A 7,993-nucleotide genomic window follows, 5' to 3' on the forward strand; every position below is an offset into this window, starting at 1 on the left:
ATAGTTGTTTCCTGCTCCCAGGTTCTCCCTTCTCCAATCTAGCTTAAATACTAATTCCAAATTAACCTATTTTTATGTGATTCATACAACAAACTTGAGAGCTGGGTACTATTATATCCATTTTACAGATTAATTTGCCCAAAGTCATATAACTAGTAAATTCCAGAGTCAGGACTTGAGCTGACTTGAACTCAGGTCAACCAACTCCATCATTTTAACACATTGCCTGGAACAGGGAAAGTACTCAATAAATGTAAGATATTTTTCTTCCTAAAATATCACTTTCATATGTCACTAAAGATAATATAGGCTGAAATACTTAAGGTAACTCTCCACTAATTTTCAAGCCAAACCTAAATTCTATTTCTAAGGTGGCCCCATCATAATCTGACTCTACAATACTATACAATCTTACTAGTTGCTCCTTCAAACTAACTTCACTTCATAATCATTGTTGACCCTCCATGCTTATTTCCACTTTCATGCTTTTGCTCTTCCTGGCCCTTCTTTCACCTTTCCCCAAAACCTCATATTCTTGTATGCCCTCTCCACTCATATAAGTCCTACCTTTTCTAGACTCAACTCAGACACTTTATACAATTGACAGAAGTAAGTCAGGGTGATCTAGCCACCCTCACTGTCAACATCAGGGTAACTGTTGTGCTTCATAGCCCATACGACAGGAGTCTCTTCCTTCTAGTTTTGGTTTGGTAAAATGCACGTATTTGTCTTACCTAAGATAGTCCAATCTCCCTCTCCTCAGTGCTCAGCATGTATTCTATTTGAACCTACGGTCTCTTTGAACTGATGAAGGTAAAAAATGAAAGAAAAAAAAACCTTTCTATTTATTCTACATATGAACATGACAAAATTAATTTTCCTCAGAGAACCTGAATGGCAGGATTAACAATGAGTCTAGTGGGCCTTATCTGAAACTTGAGAATTGGGATGTTGATATATTTTCTTTTAAATACAGATGTACTAATCTAAGTGAAAATTTGCCCAATAAATTGATTTATAAACAGAATTTGTTGATAGCATATGGGATATATTTGGGGGAAATTTTTTACCAATATTTCTACCCTAGAAATTAGCATTATACATTAACATCTTACTACATTCAACCATCCCTGGAATGTATATTCTAGAATGATCATTTCTATTTCATTTCAATCGGTTATAGAGCAGGCCCCAAAACCATTTACTCATATAATTTAATTAGAAAGGTTAAGACTTGATTGAAGTAAGATGGATCAAAAGGTTTTCAAACAGTACTGATGACCTATAAGCCATAGGAAATGTATTTATTTATTAACCAAATGTTAATACTTTTCAAAAATTATCAAATAAATGTATGCTCTGTGTAGAAACACTGAAAAGAAAAAAAATCGCCCATCCTCCCAGTATCTGGAGGTAACTACTATTAATATGTGGGTGTAAGCCCTTCCAAACCTATTCAGAAAGATAGATGAGGGTGAGGGTGAGGAGTGGAGTGAAATGGAAAGGAGGGCAGAGAGAGTGAAAATATTTTTAAAATTATATGTATCATAAGATATGTACTATTTTGTAACCTATTTTGACACTTAGAAAATATATTTTAAAAAATTTTGTCAAATATGATTCTACAACATGATTTTTAATGTCTTTACGTTATTCCATTTTGTAACTGTACCACAAGTTATTTAAATAATTCCCTATTATTGAATATATAGATTGTTTCCAATTATTCTGTATTGTAGTTAATGCTGAAATATATATCCATCAATAGATCCTTGCCCACATCTCTGATAATTTCTTCAGAATAAATACCTAGATGTGGAATTTCTGGCAAACTGGATAGGCACTGATTAGCTACAGCCTATAATTTGGGCCCACTGTTGCCCTGGTCTAGAGTGGAAAAGAACGCTGATTTTACTGATGAACTAGCTAGCTGATGTTACACCAATGACAAAAGCTGGGGTGTGAAGGTGTGTAAGGTTTCAGGTATGGGTTAAGTTTAATTTTTTTCCTAAATGACAGCCAATTATTCTAGCGCTAGTAATTGAAAAAACACATCTTTTCTCACTGCTCTGTCACCTTTGTTAAAGATCAAACGATTACACATGCGTGGGTCTGTTTCCGGTATCTCTATCCTGTTCCTTTGGTCTGTTTGTCTACCCTTGCACCTATACTTCTTGTTGTTAGTTGCTGTCAGCTGTCTAACAAGTCTGGCAAGTCACTCCACCTCTTTGCACCTCAGTTTCCTAATTTGTATGATAAAGACAATAAAACGAACTCTATAGAGTTTTCAAGAAGATTAAATGAGCTAAGGTATTCTCTCATTCAATAAGTATTTTTTAAGTACTTACTAGGAGTCCCCGAGGGCACCAACAGTTAAGAACTGGACTGCTAGCCAAAAGATTGACGGTTCAAACCCACTCAGAGGCACCTTGGAAGACAGGCCTGGCTACCTGCTTCCAAAAGGTCCCCCCAAAACACCCTTTGCCGTCGAGTGGATTCTGACTCATAGCCACCCTGCAGGAGTCCTGGTGGCACAGTGGTTAAAGCACTTGGCTGCTAACCCAAAGGTTGGTGGTTCAAACTCACCAGCCACTCCACAGGAGAAAGATGTGGCAGATTGCTCCCTTAAAGATTACAGCCTTGGAAACCCTATGGGGTAGTTCTACTTTGTTCTATAGGGTTGCTATGAGTCTAAAAGATTACAGCCTTGAAAACTTTATGCAGCAGTTCTACTCTGCACACGTGGAGTCGTCATGAGCACCAATACTACACTATTGTAATTACTAAACTTTAAACATCTCAAAATCTTGTAGAGAATGTTCTCTTACTTTGGTGTTCTTCAGCAAGTATCCTGGCTATTTGTGGACCTTTATATTTCCTTTTTAAAAAATTAGAATTAGCTTATTAAGTTCCACAAAAGAAGACCTGTTGCAATTTTGTCTGGAATTGCTTTGAATTTATAGATAAATTTTGAAATAATTTATCTTTACAATAATGAGTAATTAAATATATGAACATGGTATATTTCTCCATTTTTAAGTATTCTTTACTTCTTTTTATAATATTTTTGCATAAGGTCTTGAATATTTTATTAGATTTATTTCTAGATATTTGACTTTATCATTTTGATGCAATTTTAAATGGCACCAGCTTTAAAATGTCATTTTCTAAATATTTGTTACTGCAAATATAAAAATGCAATTGCTTTTTCTAGAGTGACTTATATCCAGCAACTTTTCTAGACTCACATGTTAATATTAATAACTTATCTATGCATTCTTTTTTATTTTCTCTTTACACAATTATATCATCCACAAAAAAATAACAGTTCTCTTTCTCCATTTCCTAACTTATACCTTTTTAAATTTTTCATTTATTTATTTCATTGCCTTATTGCACTGACCTCTCCAAAGCACTCATTCCTCTTACTATTGCTGTGTAACAAACAATTCCAATCTTAGTGGCATAAAACAACCTTTTTACTATGTTCACGGATTCTGTGGGTCAGGAATTCAGACAAGGCACAGTGGTGACTACATATGTGTTCTCTACAGTATCTAGAGCTTCTTCTGGGAAGTCTTGAAATCAAAGGGTCACTTGATGGCTGGTGGCTGGAATCACCTGGAGGCTCCTTTATTCATGTGTCTGGTGCCTGGGCTGAGATGATTCAAAACACTAAGCTCAGCTGCAAACGTTGACTAGAGTGCCTACATGTGTTCTCACCCTGTGGCCTAGGTTTTGTCATGACATGGCATCCTCTGGTAGTTGATCTTACACTGCAACTCAGAGCTCCAGCAAACAAGACAGAAGCTATGTTGCCTTTTATGAACTTACTTCAGAAATCACATAACATCACTTCTCGAAAGAGCTATACTGCACAAATAAAGGGAACTAAAAATTGACCAGAATCCAAAGGAACTTTGGTTAGATTAAGATAATCTGGGATTGCTAGTGACCCTACCACAACCATTTTCCAAAAGCAGAAGTAATTCTTCTTTGGAATAATATAACATCACCCAGAGCCTTGTTAATCTGTACAATTTTTCATGTACAATGTCTAGTACTTAATCAAAAATAATCCTATTTAAAAAATAGAAGGAGAACAAAAAGCACTAGGCCTACAGCAGTTCCAGATACTGGAACTATCAAATATAGACTTTAAATTACTATGCTTCATGTTAGTTCAAGTTGTCTCATTACATAAAAAATTAATGAAGTTCATAAACTATTGTAGAAATTGAATCAAGAGAATGAGAGAGAGAAGAAGGGAGAGAGAGAATAATCAGTATCAGGAACAAAAAAGATACATCAAAACATATCCATTCTGACGATTCCTTCCATTGTAAGTTGGTTCTGATGTAAATGGAATACCTCTTATTTTTTTTTTTAGTTTTTATTATTTTTGCCTTTTACTATCAGTATCTTTTTAAATACTATCTTTGTTTGTCTTTGGGGGTATAAACATTACATATAAATTTACAGGTATACTTTAATACATACATACATAAAAATATATACAAATCATAAAAATTTACTCCAACGATGAAGAAGAGCTGGATGACGTTGGCATTTTGTCAGTTTTGGTAATAATTCCACTTGTGGAAGGTTGGATTATCCACAGGCATGGGGATGGCATTTCTAATCAGAAAATTAGTGAGACTTGTCTATATGGTCTTTTTCTTTTTTTCTTCATGTATTTAGTAGTAACATATCACGGCTTCCCAAATTTGCCTATCAACTTTAGCAAAGTGATTAGCGTTTGGGCTCATGTTTTCAAGCAACTTAAGCCCCTAATTTAGTTTAGAAAAAACTCCAGCTAATCCTTTCACTGTAAATTTTTTTGACAACTTCTCTCCTGCCCCTTCCTCATTATTTATTTCTTCTTCAGCATTTCTTTCCTCTTTAAAATCCATTAAGTCCTAATCTGTCAATTCCCCTTTTTCATGATTTATGAGCTGTTCCACATCGGAGATATTAAGTTCTAAATTCAGAGTTTTTGCCTTATGGATGATTTTTCTGCCGATCTCTTCCAACATATTATCCTGATCAAATGCTTGGAGTGTGTTCACATAACTCAGCAATTTTTTCCATATCCCCTGCATGTATTTTCCAGTAACTTAATTCCAGAGAGATGTATTAAGGATAAGATGTACCAAAAAAAAAAAAAAAAAAAGATGATCGTAAGTGCAGTTCTTTGTAATTCCAATATGTTGTAAGTCAAAGACTACCTGTATATATTTTAAATAATTTTATGCCAATAAATTAGATGAAATGGTCAAATTCTTAGAAAGACACAACTTACTAAAATGTACACATGATGCACTAAAATAATTCTTAATATTCCTGTAACTATTAAGAAAATTGAAACTGTAATTAAAAATCTTCCCTTAGGGTAAACTACAGGCCCAGAGAGCTTCATTGGCAAATTCTACCAAACATTTAATTAATAAATAATGCCAATTTTACTCATATTCTTTCAGATAACAGAAGGAAAGGGTATATTTCCCAGTTCATTTTAAGGTTTTGTCATGACGTGGCAGCTTCTTGTCATGACAAGAGCAAAGCTGCTAAACAAATTAGTATCAAACCAAATACCTAGTGATAAATATTTTTGTTGAGATAGCTAGTGGTTACACAGGTGTGATGGTTAAGGCTGTTGTCTTGGATTGAACTGTGTCCCCCATTAACACGTGTATCAATTTGATTAGGTCATGATGCCCTGTACTGCAAAATTGTCCACCATTTTGTCATCTGATGTGATTTCTCTAAGTGTTGTAAATCCTATCTCTATGATGTTGATGAGATGGGATTAGCAGCAGTTATGTAAACTTAATCTACAAAATTAATCTACAATTTAAGCCAATCTCTTTTGAGATATAAAAGAGAGAAGCAAACAGAGATCCAGGGGACCTCCTACCACCAAGAAAGCAGTGCTGGGAGCAGAGCGTGTCCTTTCGACCCAGGGTCCCTGCATCTGAGAAGCTCCTAGACCAGGGAAAGATTGATGACAAGGACCATACTCCAGAGACGACAGAGAGAAAGCCGTCCCCTGGAGATGATGCCCTGAATTTGGACTTCTAGCCTACTAGACTGTGAGAAAATAAACTTCTGTTTGTTGAAGCCATGCACTTGTGGTATTTCTGTCATAGCAGCACTAGATGATTAAGACAGCAGCTATGTCTTAGCTGGCTGGACCACGATTCTCTGTGCTTTGCCAGTCGTATGATGTTGTGATCCACCTCCATGATGGGATCTGCTGTGAGTAGCCAATCAGTAGAAGGGGAGTTTCCTTGGGCATATGGCCTGCATAGACTATAAATGGACATTCTGGCAAGACTCATGAGCTTTTTGCTCACGCAGGATCCTGCATCTAGCTCCTGTTCGCCTGACTTCTGGTTTTTGGCACTTGAGCTAGCAGCTTACCTGTGGTCTTGCCTGCCCATCTTGGGATTCATGGATCTTTGCAGCCTGTGATCAAGAGCCTTGCTCTCTGATCTGCCAATCTTACATTCGCCAGCCCCTGCAGTTACGTGAATCAGGAAAAGCCTCTATCCTGACCCATGCAGTTGGGACGTTCCATCCTCTGCAACTGCATGAGCCATTTCTTTGACATAAATCTCTCTCTCTGTATTTTTGTATGCATTAGTGGTTTTACTTCTCTAGAGAACTCAGCCTAAGACACACAGGTCTGGTTACTTTGTGACAGTTCATCAAGGCACATTACTTTATTCATGCACTTTTTGTATATATGTTTGTCTTGGTTATCTAGTGCTTCTACAACAGAAATACCACAAATGGATGGCTTTAACAAAAAGAAATTTATTCTCTCGCAGTCTAGAAGGCTAGAAGTCGGAATTCAGAATGCCAGCTCCAAGGGCTTTATGAAGAAGAACCCGCCATCAGGATTAGTTGCTTTTCACTTTATAAAAATTAAAATACAAAAGTTGGACTGCATTTAAACGCAATAAAGTTAAATAAAAAGTAAGCAAAGGAACAATAAACACAGGATTCAGGGCAGGTGACTCGGGAATGACATGTTGGGTGAAAATACATGGTTAATGATAAGTTATTGTCAAGGTCTAGGGTTTGTTTTAGGTGTTGGGTTTGTGGGTGCTTATTACACTATGAAAACTGATTTACTAAATAACTAAAAGTAGTACAAATATGAGATCAATGAAGAGAATATGTAATACAAAATGATTACAACAATGCCCGTTCTTTGCACCTAGATCCAAATTTTTTAAATAATTAAAAAATTAAATTATCATGAAAACGGTTTCATATCAACTTTAAAATGTATGCGGGTATATATAAACTTTCAAAATTCTTTTAGGATTTATGCAAGCAAAAATATTTGAAGACCCTGATCTAGAAGACATGTTGTCATCTTGCTTACATGAATAAAATGAAAAAATTTTTCAAATGTCTTATAAAAATTGAAATATATGTCTGCTCATTCTCCATTATACTACCCTAGTAACTGTATAAAGAAAGAAAATTAACTTAAAATGAAACAGCATTTCCAAAATTATATCTTACAGTACATTAATTTGCATAATGTTAATAAGTAACACACACACACAAGCACACACAATAGTTCTATGCTCAAATACATTTGGGAAAGGCTGGATACTATATTACCTTATTGAAAATATGTAATAACATTTACAGTGTAAAAAACTCTGAGAAGTCCTGCAGTAAAGACATATGAAAACATGTGTTTAACTTTGCTCAATCTCAGGTTTCCGAAATTTAGAACAGTTTTTTTTTCCAGCAACAACAGAATTCTATTAACATTCACTGTTTTGAGGGGCACAGGTTTTGGTAACACTGGCCTAGCATAATATATTGTTAGTGAATCCATACTGACTTTAAGTGATCACCATTTCCTTTTCATTTAATTAATTCAATTGTTTCATTCAAATAAAATATAGCATGATATTCTCACATCATCAGTCTTTATGGAATCTTTTATTCTTCTCATTAAGATTAC

The sequence above is a fragment of the Trichechus manatus genome, unplaced genomic scaffold, assembly GCF_000243295.1.
Source record: "Trichechus manatus latirostris isolate Lorelei unplaced genomic scaffold, TriManLat1.0 scaffold00060, whole genome shotgun sequence".
Classification (NCBI taxonomy): Eukaryota; Metazoa; Chordata; class Mammalia; order Sirenia; family Trichechidae; genus Trichechus; species Trichechus manatus.